Below are 20,533 nucleotides of genomic sequence, written 5' to 3' on the forward strand. Positions count from 1 at the left end.
TATTTGTATTCTGTACAGTTAGTATTGTGGAGTAACCACAATGTTGTTGATCCATCCAGAAGTCTGTTATCACAGCCATTAAACTCTGTAACTGGTTTAAAGTCACCATTGGCCTCATGGTGAAATCCCTGAGCGGTTTCCTTCCTCTCCAGCAACTGAGTTTGGAAGGACACCTGTATTTTTGTAGTGACTGGGTGTATTGATACACCATCCAAAATGTAATGTAATTAATAACTTCACCATGCTCAAAGGGATATTCGGTGTCTTCTTTTTGTATTTTTACCCATCTGGAAAATCTCCCTGGTCTTTGTTGTTGAATCTGTGTTTGAAATTCACTGCTCGACTGAGGGACCTCACAGCTAATTGTATGTGTGGGGTACAGAGATGAGGTAGTCCTTCAAAAATCATGTTTAACACTATTATTGCACACAGAGTGAGTCTATGCAACTTATTATGTGACTTGTTAAGCACATTTTTACTCCTGAACTTATTTAGGCTTGCCATAACAAAGGGCTTGAATACTTATTGACTTGATATTTCAGCTCTTCATTATTAATTTATTTTAAAAATGTAATAAATCAAAATTCACTTTGACATTATTGGGTATGATTGGGCCAGTGCCAAAAGAAATCTCTATTTAATAAATAAAAAATGTAACACAACAAAATGTGGAAAAAGTCAATTATTTCTGAAGGCACTGTCCATGGAACTCTCTGCCATCCCAGGTAACTCAAGGTAGCAATAAAAACAGATAAAAAAAAACAGATAAAAGAACGCGACGGGGACTGTGAAGAGACAGGCATTTATATATATTTTGTATTGTGTATTGTATTATGTATTGTATTATGTAGTGTTACGTATTTTGTTGTTGTTTTGTTTCCTGTTTCGACCCAAGAAAGAGTATCCGCGTGTGGTCCTAATACAATTTTTTTAAATTGCATACATAGTTAGTCCGTTATGTGACTTGTTAAGCACATTTCTTCTCCTGTAGTTATTTAGGCTTGCCATAACAAAGGCTTGCCATACTTATTACAATACTTAAGACATTTTATCTTTTCATTTTTTTATAATTTGTACAAATTTCTAAAAATGTAATTCCAGTTTGAAATTTTGCAGTATTGTGTGTTGATCAGTCACAAAATCAAAATGTTATACATTTTAAATTCAGACTATAACACAACAAAATACGGGAAAAGTCAAGGGGTGTGAATTCTTTCTGAAGCACAACATTTTTGATTATTAAAAATAGCCTACTTCTGTTACAGCTAAACAAAACAACAAGAGAATACAAAAGTTCCTGTCCAATTTTTGGTCAAGTTCTTTTCCCATCTCCATACATAGTGCAAACAGAATCTGGAAGAGAGGGATTCTAGTTGTCTCAGCTGAAATTGTTTCCATGTCCTGCCTGAGACGGAAGGTGGAAAAATCTAGAATCCACTTTCCAAGCAGAAGATTATGTGGGAGATCAAGACATAACATTTGATCGTAAAAGACAGTGGGATATCTAAAATGAGGAAGTAATTGTTTAGCAATTCTAGATATTTGGGTTAAGCAGGAGGCAAGATATCTGTACAACAAAGGGCACTAATAAGATTGTAAGTGTATTAACTGAAAGGGTATTTGGAGACTTGTTTGAGTATTATATTTCCAAGAACAGCAGAGGTCATAGCACTGAACCTAGAGCAACGCTTGGGTAGTTTGTCAAATGATTTGTCATCTGTCATCTAGCCAAATGTACAAATTGATTTCCGTCTGGTAGATAGGATTAAGGGGATAGAAAGATAGTGGAGGTGAAAAACTTTTTGTTGCAAGAACTAGGGGGAAACAACGTTCAGATAGAAATACGTTTTTTCATTGACAGAACAAGCATGATCTGATCAGTTAAGAATTCATTCCACTGTGTGAGACATACCGTTGGGTGTCATTTCACAATGTTGCCGTTCTATTAAACATGGCATGTTGTAGATTGCCTGCTAATGGAGAACGACGGTGATACAGGAGACAATACGCTTGCGGGCGTTCTCCGTTGTTCTCTTCTCATTCTCACACAAAACACAAGGTCCAGCTGTGAAAACAGTCATTGTACACATTTCTATTGGAAAAGGAGCAGAAATACTGTACTACAACCAGTAACAGCTTTGTGCCCCTCAAAGTGCAGGACACACCATATTTGTTGTTGTTATTGTTCAATAGGTTTGTTTTTTTGCTCTCATCCTGAAGACACCTCAGCTGGTCGACAGCTCTTGCATTGTTCTCACCCGGGCTGAAAAGAACTTGAAGACCCTAAACATCTCCCCGGTTATGAATGTGACATTTGAGGCCTTGTTGAAAGAAATACAATGCAACACTCTTACAATGGAACCCCCCGCCTCTCATAAAAATGAAATTGGCTGTATTTACATACTGTTATTATTACCCTACTGTCAATCACCGCCATACACAATATACACGTTAACGTCCGACTCAGTCTGAAAGGTTAGTCTCACCGGGCACCTGTTTCCCAGGAAAGCCAAGGCCAGCTGTCGACATAGCTCAGGCTGTACTCTCTGTGTGTGTGTGTGTGTGTGTGTGTGTGTGTGTGTGTGTGTGTGTGTGTGTGTGTGTGTGTGTGTGTGTGTGTGTATTATAAAAAATATTCTGTAAGAAATATTGTGAAATGTATAACCTACTTACCACTAAAGATTCAATATTTACCACTAAAGATTCAACAAAACTTAAAATTAGAGATATACAGTGCCTTCGGAAAGTATTCAGACCCCTTAACTTTTTCCACATTTTGTTACGTTACAGGCTTATTCAAAAATGTATTAAATAAAACATTTTCCTCAGCAATGTACACACAATACCCCATAATGACAAAGCGAAAACAGATTATTTGACATTTTTGCAAATGTATTAAAAACAGAAATACCTTATTTACATAAGTATTCAGACCCTTTGCTATTAGACTGAGCTCAGCTACATCCTGTTTCTATTGATTATACTTGAGATGTTTATACAACTTGATTGCAGTCCACCTGTGGTAAATTCAATTGATTGCACATGATTTGGAAAGGCACACAGCTTTCTATATAAGATCCCACAGTTGACAGTGCATGTCAGAGCAAAACCCAAGCCATGAGGTCAAAGGAATTGTGTGTAGAGCTCCGAGGCAGGATTGTGTCGAGGCACCGATCTGGGGAAGAGTACAAAAAATGTCTGCAGCATTGAAGGTCCAAGAACACAGTGGCCTCCATCTTTTTTAAATGTAAGAAGTTTGGAACCACCAAGACTCTTCCTAGAGCTGGCCGCCCGGCCAAACTGAGCAATCTGGGGAGAATGGCCTTGGTCAGTGAGGTGACCAAGAACCTGATGATCACTCTGACAGAGCTCTAGAGTTCCTCTGTAGAGACGGGAGAACCTTCCAGAAGGACAACCATCTCTGCAGCACTCCACCAATCAGGCCTTAATGGTAGAGTGGGCAGACGGAAGCCTGCCCACTCTAGTAAAAGGCACATGAAAGCCCGCTTTCAGTTTTCCAAAAGTCACCTAAAGACTCTCAGACTATGAGAAACAAGATTCTCTGGTCTGATGAAACCAAGATTGAACTATTTGGTCTGAATGCCAAGTATCACGTCTGTAGGAAACCTGGCACCATCCCTACCGTGAAGTATTGTGGTGGCAACGTCATGGGAGACTAGGATCGAGGCAAAGATGAACGGAGAAAAGTACAGAGAGATCCTTGATGAAAACCAGCTCCAGAGCGCTCAGGACCTCAGACTGGGATGAAGGTTCACCTTCCAACAGGACAACAACCCTAAGCAGACAGCCAAGATAACGCAGGAGTGGCTTCGGGACAAGTCTCTGAATGTCCTTGGATGCCCCAGCCAGAGCCGTACTTTAACCCGATCTAATATCTCTGGAGAGACCTGTAAATAGTTGTGCAGCAATGCTCCCCTCCAACCTGACAGAGCTTTAGAGATTCTGCAGAGAAGAATGGGAGAAACTCTCAAAATACAGGTGTGCCAAGCTTGAAGCGTCATACCTAAGAAGATTCAAAGCTGTAATCACTGCCAATGGTGCTTCAACAAAGTACTGATTAAAGGGTCTGAATACTTATGTAAATGTCAGTTTTTTTTGTAATTTTTTTGTTGTTGTAATAAACTAGCAAACATTTCTAAAAACCTGTTTTTGCTTTGTCATTATGGGGTATTGTGTGTAGATTGATGAGGGGAAAAAATAATTTAACCAATATTAGAATAAGGCTGTAACGTAACAAAATGTGTAAAGAGTCAAAGGTTCTGAATACTCAGTGGCGACCCGACATTCAGGGCCTGTTTTGAGCTCCACATTTTTTGCTTTTTTTTTTTAAATATAGAGTATATTTTTTTGGGGGGGGTTGCCTGTTTTGCGTGTTATTTTGGCGTTAATACGTGTCACATATCAGTTCGCATACAGACATGGTCTCTTTTTTGCTTTCTTGAGTAAGTCAGCTCCAAATGCAGTTGTTTCAGCTAGCTCGGTGCTTTCTGTGGTGGTTGGGCAGCCAGCGGAAAATACGGAGCATAGGGGTTGGTAATGTTCTCTAGTTGCGCCGTGATTGGCTAAGTGTTCTGTCACTCATGGGGACACTACGTTACCTCCAAATCTAAGGGTAGAGCTGGAAAATTCATGCCCCTTGGGTGCTGCCATAGAGTTATATTTGAAGTGCCCATCCAAGAAAGCTCAAGGTCATTGGCCACAGATAAAAGGAAGTCAAATCACGTTATATGTACAGTAGCTTTGATTAGACTGATCATGTCAACATAATACTTTCTAAATCTTAGCTAGCTGTCATCATCATGAATCAAGTCGACAATCTACTGGCAAATCCTTTTTAATCCTTGTCATATGAAGAGAAATAATGAATAGAAATTATAGATAAAATGTGTCGGTGCTTATCGGCCATAAACATTACACAACGAGTTGGAAATCGCAAATTCAACAATGGGGGGTTAGGAAGGAATCAGTGGATAACTGCAAGCATTGCAAAGCAATCACTAGCCTGCTATTCAGTGGAGTGGCTGTGTTGTCCAAAGTCTGGGTTTAAGGGTCTCTTTTCCACGCTTAAAATTATAAACATTCAACATTGACCATGCTGTCAATCCAGCATGATTTCTGCCGCACTCAAAACAACTGTTAACTTGGAACTGGGAAATCTGACTTCAGTTCAAGACAACTGGGAACTTGGGAGAAAATGAGTTCCGACTGGGAAAATACGTTATGAACGGTCATCCAACTCGGAATTGTAGGTTGGGAACTTGGGCCTCTTTCCAAAGCTACGACCTGAAGATCACTGAGGTCATCATGATTCAACCTTGTTTTTATCTGAGTTCCCAGTTGTCTTGAAAGCACCATAAATCCAGAGAATGCCAGACTTTGATGACAAAGTTTGATCACAAAATTTGCCCACGAAGGACCGCCGCACCACCTTCCTGTTCAAGTGTGGATAGCACAACAAGGTGAGTCCAAAAATGTCTTGTATGCTGCTGCATAAATTATGTAATATGCCAGGGAGCTATGTATACTGTAGCTAAGAAAGTAATACTAAGTGTATGTTGTGTAGTTAGCTATTAGTAGCACATCTGCCTCACCCTAATAATTTGGTCTATTTTCCCTTCTTAATTTTGCCTACTGTTCTGACTTGGTGGTGCACATGTGGCCGATACCTGTTTTAGAGAAATGTGATCAGCGAATATTGTAAGCGCTTTTATTGTCTGCTTATATGCCCCCTTTATTTATCCTACGGTACTGACTTGGTGTACAGGGAGAACACTGTAAGAACGGCACATGTTCTGAATTCCGTCGCTGTACATTTCAAAAGTGCTGAACAAATAGTTATATTGACTACGTCTGTCCTAGCTCGCACATTAATGTCTTAATCAAAATTACGGATTTCCTCTTATAAGTAAATGTAAATTATGCTGAATGAACTGTTTCGCTGCCAGACAAGCAATTGGCTGATAGCCAGTTGTAGCAGTGGTAAGGTGTTGGGACTGCTTTTGGGATTCCTTTATGTTTTGCTGGCATGCTCACAATTAAAAAATATATATAATTTTGCCCCACCAAAATGTACATGCTAAAATTGCGACTGTGAATACTTTCCAAATGCACTGTATATCTACGTCAACATGACAAAATTGATAGCCTAAGTTTTTTCGCTCTTCATTTATCTTTGTTGGTAAAAGCATGATATTGTGAAGGAACATTTTATGTTTGTGCTTTTCTAATAACCAATTCAACTGGGTTCATGCAAGTGACTGATTGAGCGTTCCTGGGAGGAATCCTCACTATCAGTATAAGCAATTTGGCAGGACACCCAGAACATTGTTTTGAGAACTGAAAGGGGTGTCTCAGTTTCAAGCCTTGTGAGGTTAGGGTTACGGTTAAGGTTAGGGTTATGGTTAATGATGAAATAATGATGAATAATGAATAAGTTAAATCATGTGAATATAACTTGTCTGTGTAAGCAGTATATAAGAGAATTAACGGGACTGCCCCGGCGGAGCTCCTGACAGACGTGTACTACTTGGTGCATTAAGTTTGTTGGAACCTCTCCAGCTTGCTGATAATAAAGAATGATTAATTTAACATTGACTTCAGGTGTCTCTGGTTGTAATTTCCATGACAATATAGCAATGAAAAAACAGTTCCCTCCACCCCATGTAATATGTACTAATTATGGAGTTATTTGTTCATGTATGATAACATGGGATTCCCTTTGACACATGCCGCTGGCAGTGTCTGGCCCCTCTGGTTGGTTACTGTAATGTGAGTTGAAGTTGTCATGACAGCAGTGGCTTCTGCTTCACTGACCCCCCTTCCCTAAATATAGCTGATTCCTGTCTCATTATTGGAGAGCAACAATGACCGCACACAAAAAAAATCATGAAAATCATTCTCAGTGACATAAAATGGAGGTTTGAGCTTCAGTATTTCTGTTTCCCCGTGTTGCCATTTACCTTTTCCCAACCACCTTTAGAATCTCTTGTCAATACATTTTTTTGTTAGCTTATTACTGTTATAGTTCTGTTCAATAGGGCAGCAAAGGAGAAACATGCACATCTGTTAGGTCTGGATTTATCAGGATTAGCCATCTCTATGTTTGTTTTGAAAACTCTTGTTCTCTGTGGTAGTGAAGGGGTTTAAGACCTTACCCAGACATCTTTATTGGATACGATACACCCATAACAGCGGGATAACAGAGTACAGTACACCCAAGCATGATAACAGTTAGACAAAAAAACACAGCAGCTCAAAGTCACTCACAAACTCTTGTTAGGAGTTGACCACAAGCTCAGATCTAGGATCAGGATACCATACCTCCGATTATAACATTAACCACCAGGAATTAAAAATCATAAATGACTTTATATCAGCTCTTGTGGCACGTTGTAAGCTCAATACATTCAGTGTTTCTTATTATGCCTGGAGGCCGCTGGGTGAGAGTGTGGGTCAATAACAAATTAATTCACCCCCAACGATTATTATCGTATCACAATGTTGAATCAACACACATTCACATGTCACAGACAGAGAGAGAGAGAGAGAGAGAGAGAGAGAGAGAGAGAGAGAGAGAGAGAGAGAGAGAGAGAGAGAGAGAGAGAGAGAGAGAGAGAGAGAGAGAGAGAGAGAGAGAGAGAGAGAGAGAGAGAGAGAGAGAGAGAGAGAGAGAGAGAGAAACAGGGCAGAGGGCATACTGACGTCTTATTCGATGACTGACATGCACCGGACTGGGTGACGCCAAGAGGGTTCTCTCTGTATTTGTGGCCTGACTTTGCAGTAAGAAGATTACCACTCAAGATCAACCAAAGAGATATGGTAGGTAAGGAGAGACTAGTTGGCATCCAGCGCTAAAATGCAGGCTATAGCTTGGCAGCCTCACACAGTCTTGAGTTGAACCAAAGACTCAGGGTTGATATCGGTTTTGATAGTAGGGACCCAGAAATGAGGCCAGAAGACTCCAGGTATGTACAGCCTGGGTCCTAATGTTGGACCTCTTCATATGACAGACACATCATTTTAAAAAATGACATTGTTTCACACTCCTATTTCACATCTCTAAATATGTCTCTGTCTGTAGACAGCATTCCTTATGCCAGTTTCAAACACTGTTGGAGAGGAGGATTTTTTAAACAGAATCCCCCTTGCCTATTCTGTCTGGAGGGAATAACACAAGGAATTTTAGCTACAGGATGGCAATGACCTCTGACTCCTGAGTTGTGACCCCTGTTATCTGATCTCTCATGTAACGCTGGCTGCCCACCCATCACACCGAGAGGCCTGGACACCAAAGGTTGTTCTCAGGACCCCTTGGCCTGGTTAGACTTGTAACTTCTTCTGCACTGTTTGTGGACTTGGTGTTGTTCCTAGTTCTTATTGATATGGGCCACTGGCACTGCACTAGTACTGAGAGGCCGTACTGGATGAGAAAATGCGAAGAGCATTGACACATCTGAATACATGAAGAATATTGTTTGAATTGAAAAGTGTGCGTGCGTGGGTGTGTGTGCGTGGGTGCGTAGCATAAAGCAACGTGGAAGGCAGTAATGTGATTTATACACACAGTTATGAATGCCATACATAACTGGTTATTAGTATGTTAATAACATTAATGGGACATTAGAGGGTGGAAGTTGCAGACAGATATCATCACTCATGTATCAGCTCCTATTGCACTGTCATCATACCAGGTATTAAGTAGATAAGCAAAAAGGCTTGGATCCATTTCCATGATCATCCTGTTCTTTGATTGACCACTATTTATTGACCACTGCACTACATTACAGACGGAGGATCTTAATCATTTGATCACCTTGTCGCTGGAGAACGTGTAGTTTATTTATTATTTAAAAAGGCTTCTGGGGGCCTCCCGAGTGGCGCAGTGGTCTAAGGCACTGCATCTCAGTGCTAGTTGTGCCACTAGAGATTCTGGGTTCGAGTCCAGGCTCTGTCGCAGCCGGCCGCGACCGGGAGGACCATGGGGTGGTGCACAATTGGCCCAGCGTCGTCCGGGTTAGGGAGGGTTTGGCCGGCAGGGATAGCCTTGTCTCATCGAGCGCTAGCAACTCCTGTGGCGGGCCGGGCGCAGTGCATGCTGACACGGTCGCCAGGTGTACGGTGTTTCCTCCGACACATTGGTGTGGTTGGCTTCCGGGTTGGATGGGCATTGTGTCAAGAAGCAGTGCGGCTTGGTTGGGTTGTGTTTCGGAGGACGCATGGCTCTCGACCTTCTCCTCTCCCGAGCTCGTACGGGAGTTGCAGCGATGAGACTAGACTGTAACTACTACCAATTGGATACCACGAAATTGGGGAGAAAAAGGGGTGAAAAATAAAACAACAAAAAAAGGCTTCTGAAGTTTGTCATTTCCACTTAGAAATTTCAGGATTGATTTTCCCTTACGAAAAATGTATCAACCCCTACAAAAATGTCCATGAATTATAATCCACATGATTATTCACATTTCCTGTTGCTGCAGGATATTTTCCTGCTGTAGCAAACTGGCTCAAATGATGATCCTACATCCTGTACATTACCCTCTACATCCCAAATCTGTGGATATCTACATTACCAAGTGTGAAACCTGGAAAAGCCCGTTAATTATAGCAAATAGCCATGGTGCTTACATTCTATTTGAATTCAGTTGTCCAACAGATTCCCTCTGCTGATAGACTTTCTTGTTGCTCTATTGTCACCTGGAATACAGTGTCCTTACAAGAGGTTGATCAGCTCCCTGCCTCCCTCTCACACAAACACAAACACAAACAGGTTTGTATTGGCAATTAGTGTGTGATGGTATGGTATACTATGCATGTATTGTATGTACCTTTATCACAAAACATGTATTACTCACACACACAAGGTGTTATACCATCAACAAAGTGAATTCAACTATATATTGTTCAATGTTTGCTTACAACAAGAGCCAAACAACAACATATAGTGAGAATTGCGATAAGATCTCTTCCGCTTACTATAATGAGTTGAGTCCACATCCCATGATTGTTTCCCCTTTTAAGATTGGTCCACTGTATGCTTCTAATGGGTGGTCTGTTTGGGTCAGTGGGGTTTGCTAATAGCATGTTATTATTAGACGGGCACCTATTGGTAGATGAGTAAAAAAAAAAAAGCAGACATTGAATATCCCTTTGAGCATGGTAAAGTTATTAATTACACTTTGGATGGTGTATCAATACACCTAGTCACTACAAAGATACAGGAGTGCTTCCAAACTCAGTTGCCGGAGAGGAAGGAAACCGCTCAGGGATTTCACCATGAGGCCAATGGTGACTTTAAATCAGTTACAGAGTTTAGTGGCTGTGAGATAGTAGATGAAAACTGAGAGTGGATCAGCGTTGTAGTTACAACGCAATGCTAACCTAACTGACAGAATGAAAAGAAAGAAGCCTGTACCAAGAAGGGTGCGACAAACAAAAAAGATCCACTCAGCAGTAGTCCTGTGGGCGAAAACAGCTCGCTGATGAGATTCCACGTGTGAAAGTGAGATTCACATGTGGTTTCACACATGAAATTTAAGTACAATGTGAAAACAGCTATTTCTTGTGTGAAAAAGCGATTTCACATGTGAAACTACATATTTGTAAAGGTGAGCACACCTGTCTGATATATAGGATAAGGAAACATGTTGTACTTTGGTATCCAGCCTAATTATAGTACTTGGGTCAATCATTTGGTCATACAGTATCTCCCCTTATAATCTGGAAGTGGAAGTTGACTAGAAAAATACATATTTAATATGTATATATAATATTTAAATCATGTTGATACAGTATCTTGTATGTTTGTGGGGTGGATGTTCGCTCTGATTTGGAGCATGTGCTTTAAATCAAACTCCACTCAGCCATTCATGACGTACACTTCTTAGGTTCCCTTCAATAAGCACTCTTCAACTTTTCTATGACCTCATGAGCACAGAACTATAATCACTCTCTCCACAAGTGTTATTATGTTTTACAAGGTCAGACTTTGAAGTAACGTGGCGTATGAAGAGTCAGTAGCTTTTCCCAAACCACAATTTTCCCAAAGGGACGATTATGACATCAGAGGAAGTGAGGGAGATGAGGAAGCAGTCTAATGCTTTCCTGTGCTCCCTCGGTAGCTCGACGCAATATCCACCTCCACACCCCTCCTCTCCCACTCCCAGACTCCAGAGAACTCGACTACCTTCATCTTTCTATTCCCCCCCCCCCCCCCCCCCCCCCCTGCAAGGAGGCCACAGGATGTAACTAGTCTGTCATAGTTAGAGAAGCACTGTAAGAGCCCTTTTTATTCATCATGGGTTTGATTTCTACAGTCAAGTTTAACTGACTCATTCTATTGCTACTGTATTCTGTCACATACGCGCTCATTGTAATGGTTGGAATGGAGTAACCGAAAGTTAAGTTGACCCACTGTTCCCTGGGCACCGTGGATGTCAATTAAGGCTGCCCTCTGCACCTCTCTGAATCAGAGGGGTTGGGTTAAATGCGGAAGACACATTTCATTTGAATGCATTCAGTTGTACAACTGACTAGGAATCCCCCCTTTCTCATAGACTTTCTCATTTCTCATGACTGCTCATGAACAGATTACACAGTCCAACGCTGGGACTTCAACTTCTTCTGTGGGTGTGCTCCCAACCCATCCAATGGCCAGCTTGAATTAGACTCAAGCCCATTTACATTCCTCTGACATGCTTAGCTGAACCCTTTTATCAACCCTTCCCCGAATACCCCTCTTCCCCTCTGTGAGACCCTAAACCCAGCCACCACTTCAACAACCCCTCCTCCCTGCAACAAGCCCTCCATGGGTCAGGGTCCTAACAGTACTGTTCTATTTTTCTCTAGCTCTTGTTCAGTTTCATTCCCTCTTGAGACAGTTAGCAGTAATTATAGCCACAGTGGCAGTTGGTTCCGACATTCCTACAGGGAATATTCAAATGGGTTTTATTTGTTAGAGCAGGTCAAGCATTGTGCTGTCTGGTGTCCTTTGGTCTGCTGATCATGTTACATTGGTTTAATCTCTTATTGAAAGGTCCACCATATCACATCTTTATCAAACATATACCCAAATGTTTTCGATGCGTGAGGAGTAGAGCACCTGAGTTATATTGTATTGAAGACAGCACTCAGTGTGAAGTCAAAGATGGAGGTGATCTAGAAGTTGTAGCAACATTAGCCATATTATTTCGCCTTTCAAGATCTTTCTGTATTTTTTCAGTTATGAGAGCTGAAATAAAATGTCAAGGAAGATATGTTTTTTATTTATTTAGTTGTACTGCGGAGCGCATGCCTGAAATGTGGCTCTTTGCCAGGTTGTAATGACGTGCACTTGATTACATTTGCACATTGTTGATAACAGACTGATTTAATTTAAATGCATAATGAATTGCAACGCCTTTGCCAAGAGCTGGTAGCCTGAGATAAAGGAATAATTGGAGTAATTACAGTTTGGAAAATGCCATACTCAGTGTGTGCTTATATAGAAGCCTAGTTTCAACTGAACTATGCTGTCCCAAATTCGAAATGATGTACCACACATGATTTATGCTCTCAAGGTGTATTTGAACAGTGAATTTTGCTGGGAGGAGTCTGGACGATGTCTAGTTTAGCCTTTTATGGCTAAAGATTGTGCTGCTGCCAACAATGGAACCGATGGGACCATGGCTTGTGCAGTTGACAGTATAAAGAATGAACAACATGGGGGATAGTACACATCCTTGTGGCACACCTGTGTTTACAGATTACGATGTAAGCACACTCCATTGGGTGTTTGTTTACTGAGAGCATTAACTGGGCCTTACGTTGTCAACCTTCAAGTGTATCCTTATAATGTCTGACTTCCTAGAGATGGTAACACTTTATTTGGATAGGCCACATGTAGATGCTCTACAGACTATCAGTAAAATGTAAACTAACTATCTATTAGCCCTAACCCTTAACTTGATTCTTACCCTAACCCTAGCCCTAACCTTTACCAGACCCTTATTCTAAACCTAACCCTAACCGTAACTTTAGCAAGCAGTTGCTTATCAACAGATAGTCAAGATTTCCAGACTATCAACAAACTATCTCAATAAAGTGTGACCCTAGAGATCAAGGTGTTCATTGTGTACCATTTGGCTGGTTGGCTTGGTCTTCTTTGAAAGCACAGTATCTCATCAACTGGAAGACTGTGAGACATGAGGACAAAGCTGAATGATGGACACACTAGCTCTGTTTCCGAGTCGAGTTTATCACTTGGCAGAGAGTGAGCTGGATCTCCCTGTGGTCCAACTCTCCACGGTGATACAGGAAGTCCCCTGGAAGGGACCTGGAAATCTTTCCATCAGCACAGCAGAGAGTAGAGTTTGGCCCAATCACTACATTGACTTCTCCCTCATGGGGTAAGAGACTGATGATTTACAGACAATTCAAGAAAATTTTAATGACTAGATTCAAAGCACCCTGACGAACTTTTAGCTGAAATGTGTTGTTTTTGTAGTAATAAATAAGTATTTGTCTATTCAACTAAGTTAATCCATTATATCAACAACTATACCTAACATACTATACTGTATGTATTTTCAATTTTCTTTGTCTTTGCAAAACTGGCAAGCTACATTTATTTATACTTTTTTTGGTACAAATCAGAGTTTTTAAAAATCATGTTTCCTCTCTGTTTCCCTTGATTGAGTGCTCCTCCATATTAATGAATATATTGAGCTGGGGGGTGGGAGAGGGTTGTAATAGTTTAAATTGGGATGAGACACATATTTTATGAGCATGCCTTTTACTTCCCAGCAGGGAGAGCTGAGCGTGCTGGCCCTGGTGTTTCCAAACATCCCTTTTGTTCCTGGTGACATCAGGTGCCAGCTGGTACTTCCCCCGAATGACCCCACTTTCCTGGAGCATCCATACAGGCGTAGACAGTACTGTCTGGTCTCTCGCCAGACACGCACATTTCTCACTTAATTTTTCTGGAACAATCGGCCCCCATTTCAATTCACATCTGAGCCAAGGTAAACAGACACAACAAAGTGAGGGGTCTTCCACGTAATGTTACGTAATAAGGGACATTTACTGTGAAGGATCATGGCATGGGATATGCCCTGTTGAGGTACAGATGTCTTCTGTCTCTGTTGCTTTGAGCTCCATATCATGATAGAGGAACTACTCAGTGAATAACCCATGGAGGTTTATCAAGAAAAAAAGTCATTCAGATAAAGTGTACCAACTAAAAACCCTGAACTACATCCTGAGAGAGTCAAAGGTGATGTCAAATATAATAATAATCACCATGGTCATTGTAACAATAGTAATGTGTCATAGTCATATTTGTCTGAGAGATTGGGTGTGCCGTCCCATGGCTTCCCCCTGGCTGCCCCACCTTTTATGGAAGGTTCCCATCCATTCTAGGACTCAGGCTCAGGGATGTGTCTGCGTTGTGACCTCACTTCCTCTCTGACTAAGCCCTGTGTCACACACACACACACACATCCTGGGTCAAGTCTTGTGGCCGGTCAGTTCGAGCCAGGTCATTGTTTAGGGGCGTCGTGCCTCTAGCATGGACAGTGTGTACCAACAGATCCCAGGTCAGGAAACAGGGCTGGAAAATAAGACAAAGAACAGTCAAAACTTTGGTATGACATACTGTGGACTGTCCCTGCCATGTGCTTGTGCTACATGCATTTTACAAGTTAATGGCGAGCTAATTACAGGAAATAGCTTACGGTTGTGTGTGTGACGAAATCAATGCAGGGCATTCCTCCGGAGAATTTTAGAACTTGGACACTATCTCGGTGGCCTAATGTTATATGCTAATTTGATTTAGTTGTTCTTCATATTACCATCTCTGGTAAACACACACTATATGAAATAAAATCAAAGTTTATTTGTCACATGCACAGGATACAGAAGGTGTAAACGGTACAGTGAAATCGTTACTTGATGAGTGGAGTCTTGTTTAGACATGTAGCTAGCTAACTAAACAATGAATCACGATCCCAACTCATAATGTTACTAATGGCTCTGAGATACGCAAAGGCTCTGAGATACGCATAATATAACTACACAGATCATACTGGTAACGTTAGCTAGCGAGCCAACCAGCCAGCTAACGTTAGCTAGCTAGCTAACAGTACGCTTTCACTTGCAATGAAAACAAATTTCTGACAAAATTAGAAATGAATAATATCTGAAAATGTAGCTAGCTAGACTCTCTTACACGTACACATGGATGAACGCTTCTCCTTCTCTGTCACGGATGCCATGGTTGCCCTTAGTTTGAAGTTGTAATCCGGAGACAGGTGTTTTATACAACAGCCTTCTGTGTGTTCTTTTTTCGACTCCCTCCGCATATTTGCATTCAAACGACTGAATTTTCTTCATCTCCTTAGCCATCATACTCTGCTTCCACCGGGCATTCCACTGATTTCAAACCTCGGTCCTCCAGAAAGTGGAGAGCTTTAGCAACACATTTGCAGTTCTTCATGATATCTTCAAAAAAGCTGCATTAGATAAGGATTATCTACACATACTGAGCAGCTCATGTTATTTGCAGAAGCGCGCTACATGGCAGACCAATCCGAACACATCTATCGGCATGTCCAGCCCAACTTGTTCTCAACTGGCCTACATGGTTAAATAAAGATTAAATATATATATATTTTTTAAATCCATTATTTCAGCCAATCATGGCTAGCGGGAAGGTTCCTGACTTTTTCCGTGGCTAAACCAACTAGGCTCGTAATTTAACCATTTGTATTCGTATTTACAGATGGCATACACTTTTGTTATTAAGGTACATGAAAGTTAACATGTTCCAGAAGGCATTTCTGCCCAAAAACGCATTTTGACAAAAATAAATGTTACTCCTGTGATGTAGTGATGAGCACCATAAGCCTAGTTTCCTGAAACGCGTCATATTTATAACCTTTCTGTTGACAGCAAAAATATACAGTACTGGGGTACTTTGTTTTCTTATGCAAAACTGTATAAACATGAGTACAATGTTTATATATGCAGCAACATCTCCATTTTAGATGTGATAACAGGGACCTGCCTGCTAGCAGGGAATTTATTCCTTCATAAACAACATCCAGTGTGGCTGTCCCAGAATGAATTGGTCTGGAAAGGCAGGCTTTTGTTTGCCACTGTCCAATCATTTTAGCTCAAGAACCTTCAGTAATACTTGACCTCTTAGGATCATCATCTGTCAATGGTGTTTTGAAATTTTCAAAGACACAGAGACCTATTGAAAGTCATTTTTGGATGTACAAACAAAAAGCCAGACATGAACTTACAATGTGATGTTTGCCGCAAGCTTGGCCTGTTAGTTAGTAGGTAAGCTCAAGTTGGTTTAGGACTGAACTAAATGTCCATGGTGCATTTTTACATGGCAATGCAGGGAGAGAGACCAAGACTTATGACCTGTCCAAATCCCATTTCCTGTTCGACTGAAAGACTCTGAAAAATAGAGAAAAGATGAGGAGAAAGAGGAAAGGGGGCGTTACTCCAACAAAAGACTCTTTCCTCAGAGTGCAGTTCACCCTTTTCAGGGCTTGGCATAGTTTACTCCGCACCATGGCGACAAGCTGAAGAACTAGCAGTGTCAATGCGCCTGTGTCATTTTATTCTCCTGGTTCCCTCAAGAAAACCTCCACTGGGGGAAGTGAATTTCCCAAAGTTACTGTAACGTTAGACTCATCGGAAAGAGACACCATGTGACGTGACAGACATTCTAATATATGTTTAGGTGGAAGAGTGTACAGTTCTTCGCTCCTGTTATAAGAGCTCAAACCTGACAGAAAGCTTCACAAAATAGAGCCTCTCACCTGATTCCAAACCAATGCTTTCTGACAGAGTAGATCCTAAGTGAAGGACCCAACTGGCCAAAATGTCCAATCAGAATGATAGTGGGAGTTGCACAGTTCTATATAAGTTACAGTTAGGGATGGGGATGTCCTTCCACAGTTTGCATTTCTAATATCAGTTTAAAAAAAAGCCATGCCAAAAGAAGCATGGGTTTGGATCCCACTGACACCATGTTATGTTATTAGCTATATGGATGAGGCAAGTTAGCATGACGATAATATGGCAATGATACAGTTCATGCATCTGTGTCTTTGAACTTGACCAATATAGGAATAATCCTTTACAGGAAAATGCCTATTTGAACTTTGCCTGAAATAATAATCTATCCAGTCATGACAAAAACCAGTGTACAGCAGCCATTAGCCTTTCTGAATATCATTATCCATATCCACGACACAGTTAAAAATAAGAGTTATACTGTTTGCCATGTCAGAACCGCAGAAATGAACGAGCAAAAACAATTTACTGAGTAAATATATATTTTTATCAACTGTTAGAGTACTTGACCAATTAAGTGTGTGACTGAACAGTGATGTTACCATGAAAGAATTAAGACTACACAAGTGGGATGAGCAAAAGAGGTCTACACGTGACACCTAATGTATGCCCGAAACCTGTGCTTTGTTGTGACAGCATATTACAACGCGCACATTAACATTTCCTATTTTACTCTAATGCCAGAGAAACCAATCAAAACGGAAATATGTCTTTAATTCCTGCAGAGATTATTACTAGGAAAGATTTTTCTGCTTTAATTTTTCCACTGAAGCTGATGATATTAGGATCTTTCATGACTGAATTGAACACCAGTTTGATAACAGAAGACTAGGGACTTCTCTGTAGCTTGTTCTCACTTCTCCCCTCCCCACCACTCTTTCTGGCCACAATGATAAGAGCCTGATATCCCCTTACATAACATTGTTCAAGATCTGTGTGTTTGGGCAAGTGTGTGTGGTTATTTTTATGTTTTGTGTTTAAAACATAAAGCACTCTTTTGTCTGAGAAATCTGCAAAGCCCCTCTAATAAACGAGGGCTGGCCGAAAGGCTTATGCTGAGCTGGATCCCGCCGTGCTCAGATTTGCCCCCCGACAACAAAGGGAATCCGACCAGCTTTCTGGACAATGGTCTCCATGGAGATTTTTGCTCTCTTGTCCAGCAACAGATTATGTAGATGACACACACAACTACGACACTTTGTCATGGAGCCAATGGTTCCAATATTCCACACACGGTCAGTCCTGGCATGTCCCGAACAGTCTCCCATCTTAGAGACCTTGGTGTTAACCCAGAGCATTAGGCTACTTCTCAAGGCTTCCCACAATTCTCACTTTAATGACAAGTAAGTTTATGCTGTAACCGTATTCACAGTGAACACCATGACAACTGAAATAATAGAACTGAAATAACAAGCCGCCCATGCCCTCAAATGATGATATCTTAAAAATATAAACACCTAACAACACCAACTCCATTCCCAGTCCTGCATTTGATGATGAATCCCTCCTTTTGGGAATATAGCTCCCATGATTTCTTTGTCAATAAAAGCGAAAAAATTGAACCCACTGGGCACACACTGGTTGAATCAAGGTTGTTTCCACGTCATTTCAATGAAATTACAATGAACCAACGTGGGATAGACATTGAATTAACGTCTGTGGCCAGTGGGAGGCATCAACAATTTCACTTTAGGGGGTTGAGAGACATTCCAAGGACTTCACAGCTAGCCATGTGGAGATGATTACTGGTAAGGAATTTAAAGCCAAATGAAGTGCAGAGCATGTAGAACACATTGTTCCTTGCAATCTCACCCAATATGGTTGACTTGGCATCTCATTGGCATCTCTACTGATCATCAATCAATCAATCAAATGTATTTATAAAGCCCTTCCTACATCAGCTGATGTCACAAAGTGCTGTACAGAAACCCAGCCTAAAACCCCAAACAGCAAGCAATGCAGGTGTAGAAGCACGGTGGCTAGGAAAAACTCTCTAGAATCATGAAAGATCCAGAACACATCATGCCATTGCATGATGTGTCCTGAAAGCTTAACACTGGCTTTCTTAAAAAGCAAGAATCTCTCTACCATGCTCTGTTGGCCTACCTCTGTTTAGGAAATAAATCAAATTGCAACATTATCATCTAAGATTCAATAATTCAATGCATTGTACTGATCATCCTAAAGTGTTTTGACCTGACAAGGTTGCGTTTTTGGTCTGCTTTTTGATGACAGTGCTTCTTTCTGTATGTGGTCTTTGTGGTCAAGATGTCAATAAAGAGTCCCAAGCTGTGTTTTGGGTGGGGTTGATTGGCACTATCTATACTGACTGTGAGAACCGGATGGAGGAAGGAGAAAAGTCACTTTTTTAGGGCTTCGGAGGGAAAGGCAAGGATGTGGTGATTGTTATCTTTCATGAAATGTTGTTCTTCCCCTCCCCTTACGACTTATATTTGACTGGTTGAACTGGTGGAACTCTGGGGCTTGTTTGTTGATCTTAGAAACAAGATTTTAGATAAGTGGTGGATGGGTGGATAATTAGAATTGGAACTCACGTTAATGCTCGTGGTTGGTCAGGGACATTGAAATCCTGCTAAAAGACATCGAAGAGTAAGCTGTTCAGTTTTTTTTCTATTTTCAACTATGCCATCCATACTACTTGTGCTTGTCAGTGTGTCTTATGTGTGAGTAATAGACATCTAGATATAGGACATACTTTGTTGCAGATGTATGTTTCCATTTAACACTTAGGCCTACCTAAAGTAACATGAAACCCTAGGAGGCCTTGTAAAAACCATAGTAAATTAATTGAGCTTTCTGTACTCTCATTCATTGAGCATTTCCTGAGATCATATTCCTCTGGAATGCTTTATGAGAGCAGTTTAACACTGTAAGTACACCCACAGGTATTTTACGACCCATGACTTGAAGGGGTTCCAAAAACACCTACGCTACTCCCCACCTTAAAACCACCCCATTTTCTACCTCACGTCTAGGTAAATCACTTGTTTGAGGGAAAGCAATAAGAATGGTTGTGGGTTTCCTCTCCACTTTCTTTTCCACTCTTGCTTTTCTTTTAAGGGGTTTCCTTTTCTACACTGACACCTGGCAAGGTCAACAGAACAGCAGTCATGTTACCAAACAGACTAAATTGATGTTGGTGAGTTCCGTAATGTAGTAGGCTACTGGGAAATAATTTGTTGCACTTAACCTGCCCTGCAGCACTTTGTCTCTTTCTTGTATGTACTGCTTTCTTTTAACAGATGATTTGCACTCAATACTTAATTCGCCGTCCAGACCAATGGCTACAGTATAATGCTAAACTACAACATAAACCTAGAGTTAGTAACGCCTATTGAGTTGAGTAGCCTATGCGCTCTCATTGTCCTCGCCGTCATTTTCTAGGCTGTGTCAGGGTATGCTATGCTCAGACGTGACCTCTGAACGTGTGACTTTGACTTACAATCTCTGTAGCCTATAATTTTTGGTATCCTGTGAAAAATATACTACACAAACAATGAATCAATTTAAGTCTGGGTATTTGGATTTGTATGGGTACATACTGTATATCAAACATATACTTGTATGGAGTGGGAGGGGGGGGGGGGTGTATTGTATAAAATATGATCAACCCATAGACATTCAAGGCTTTTCTCAATCCAAG

Source organism: Salvelinus fontinalis, chromosome 14 (genome assembly GCF_029448725.1).
Source record: "Salvelinus fontinalis isolate EN_2023a chromosome 14, ASM2944872v1, whole genome shotgun sequence".
NCBI lineage: Eukaryota > Metazoa > Chordata > Actinopteri > Salmoniformes > Salmonidae > Salvelinus > Salvelinus fontinalis.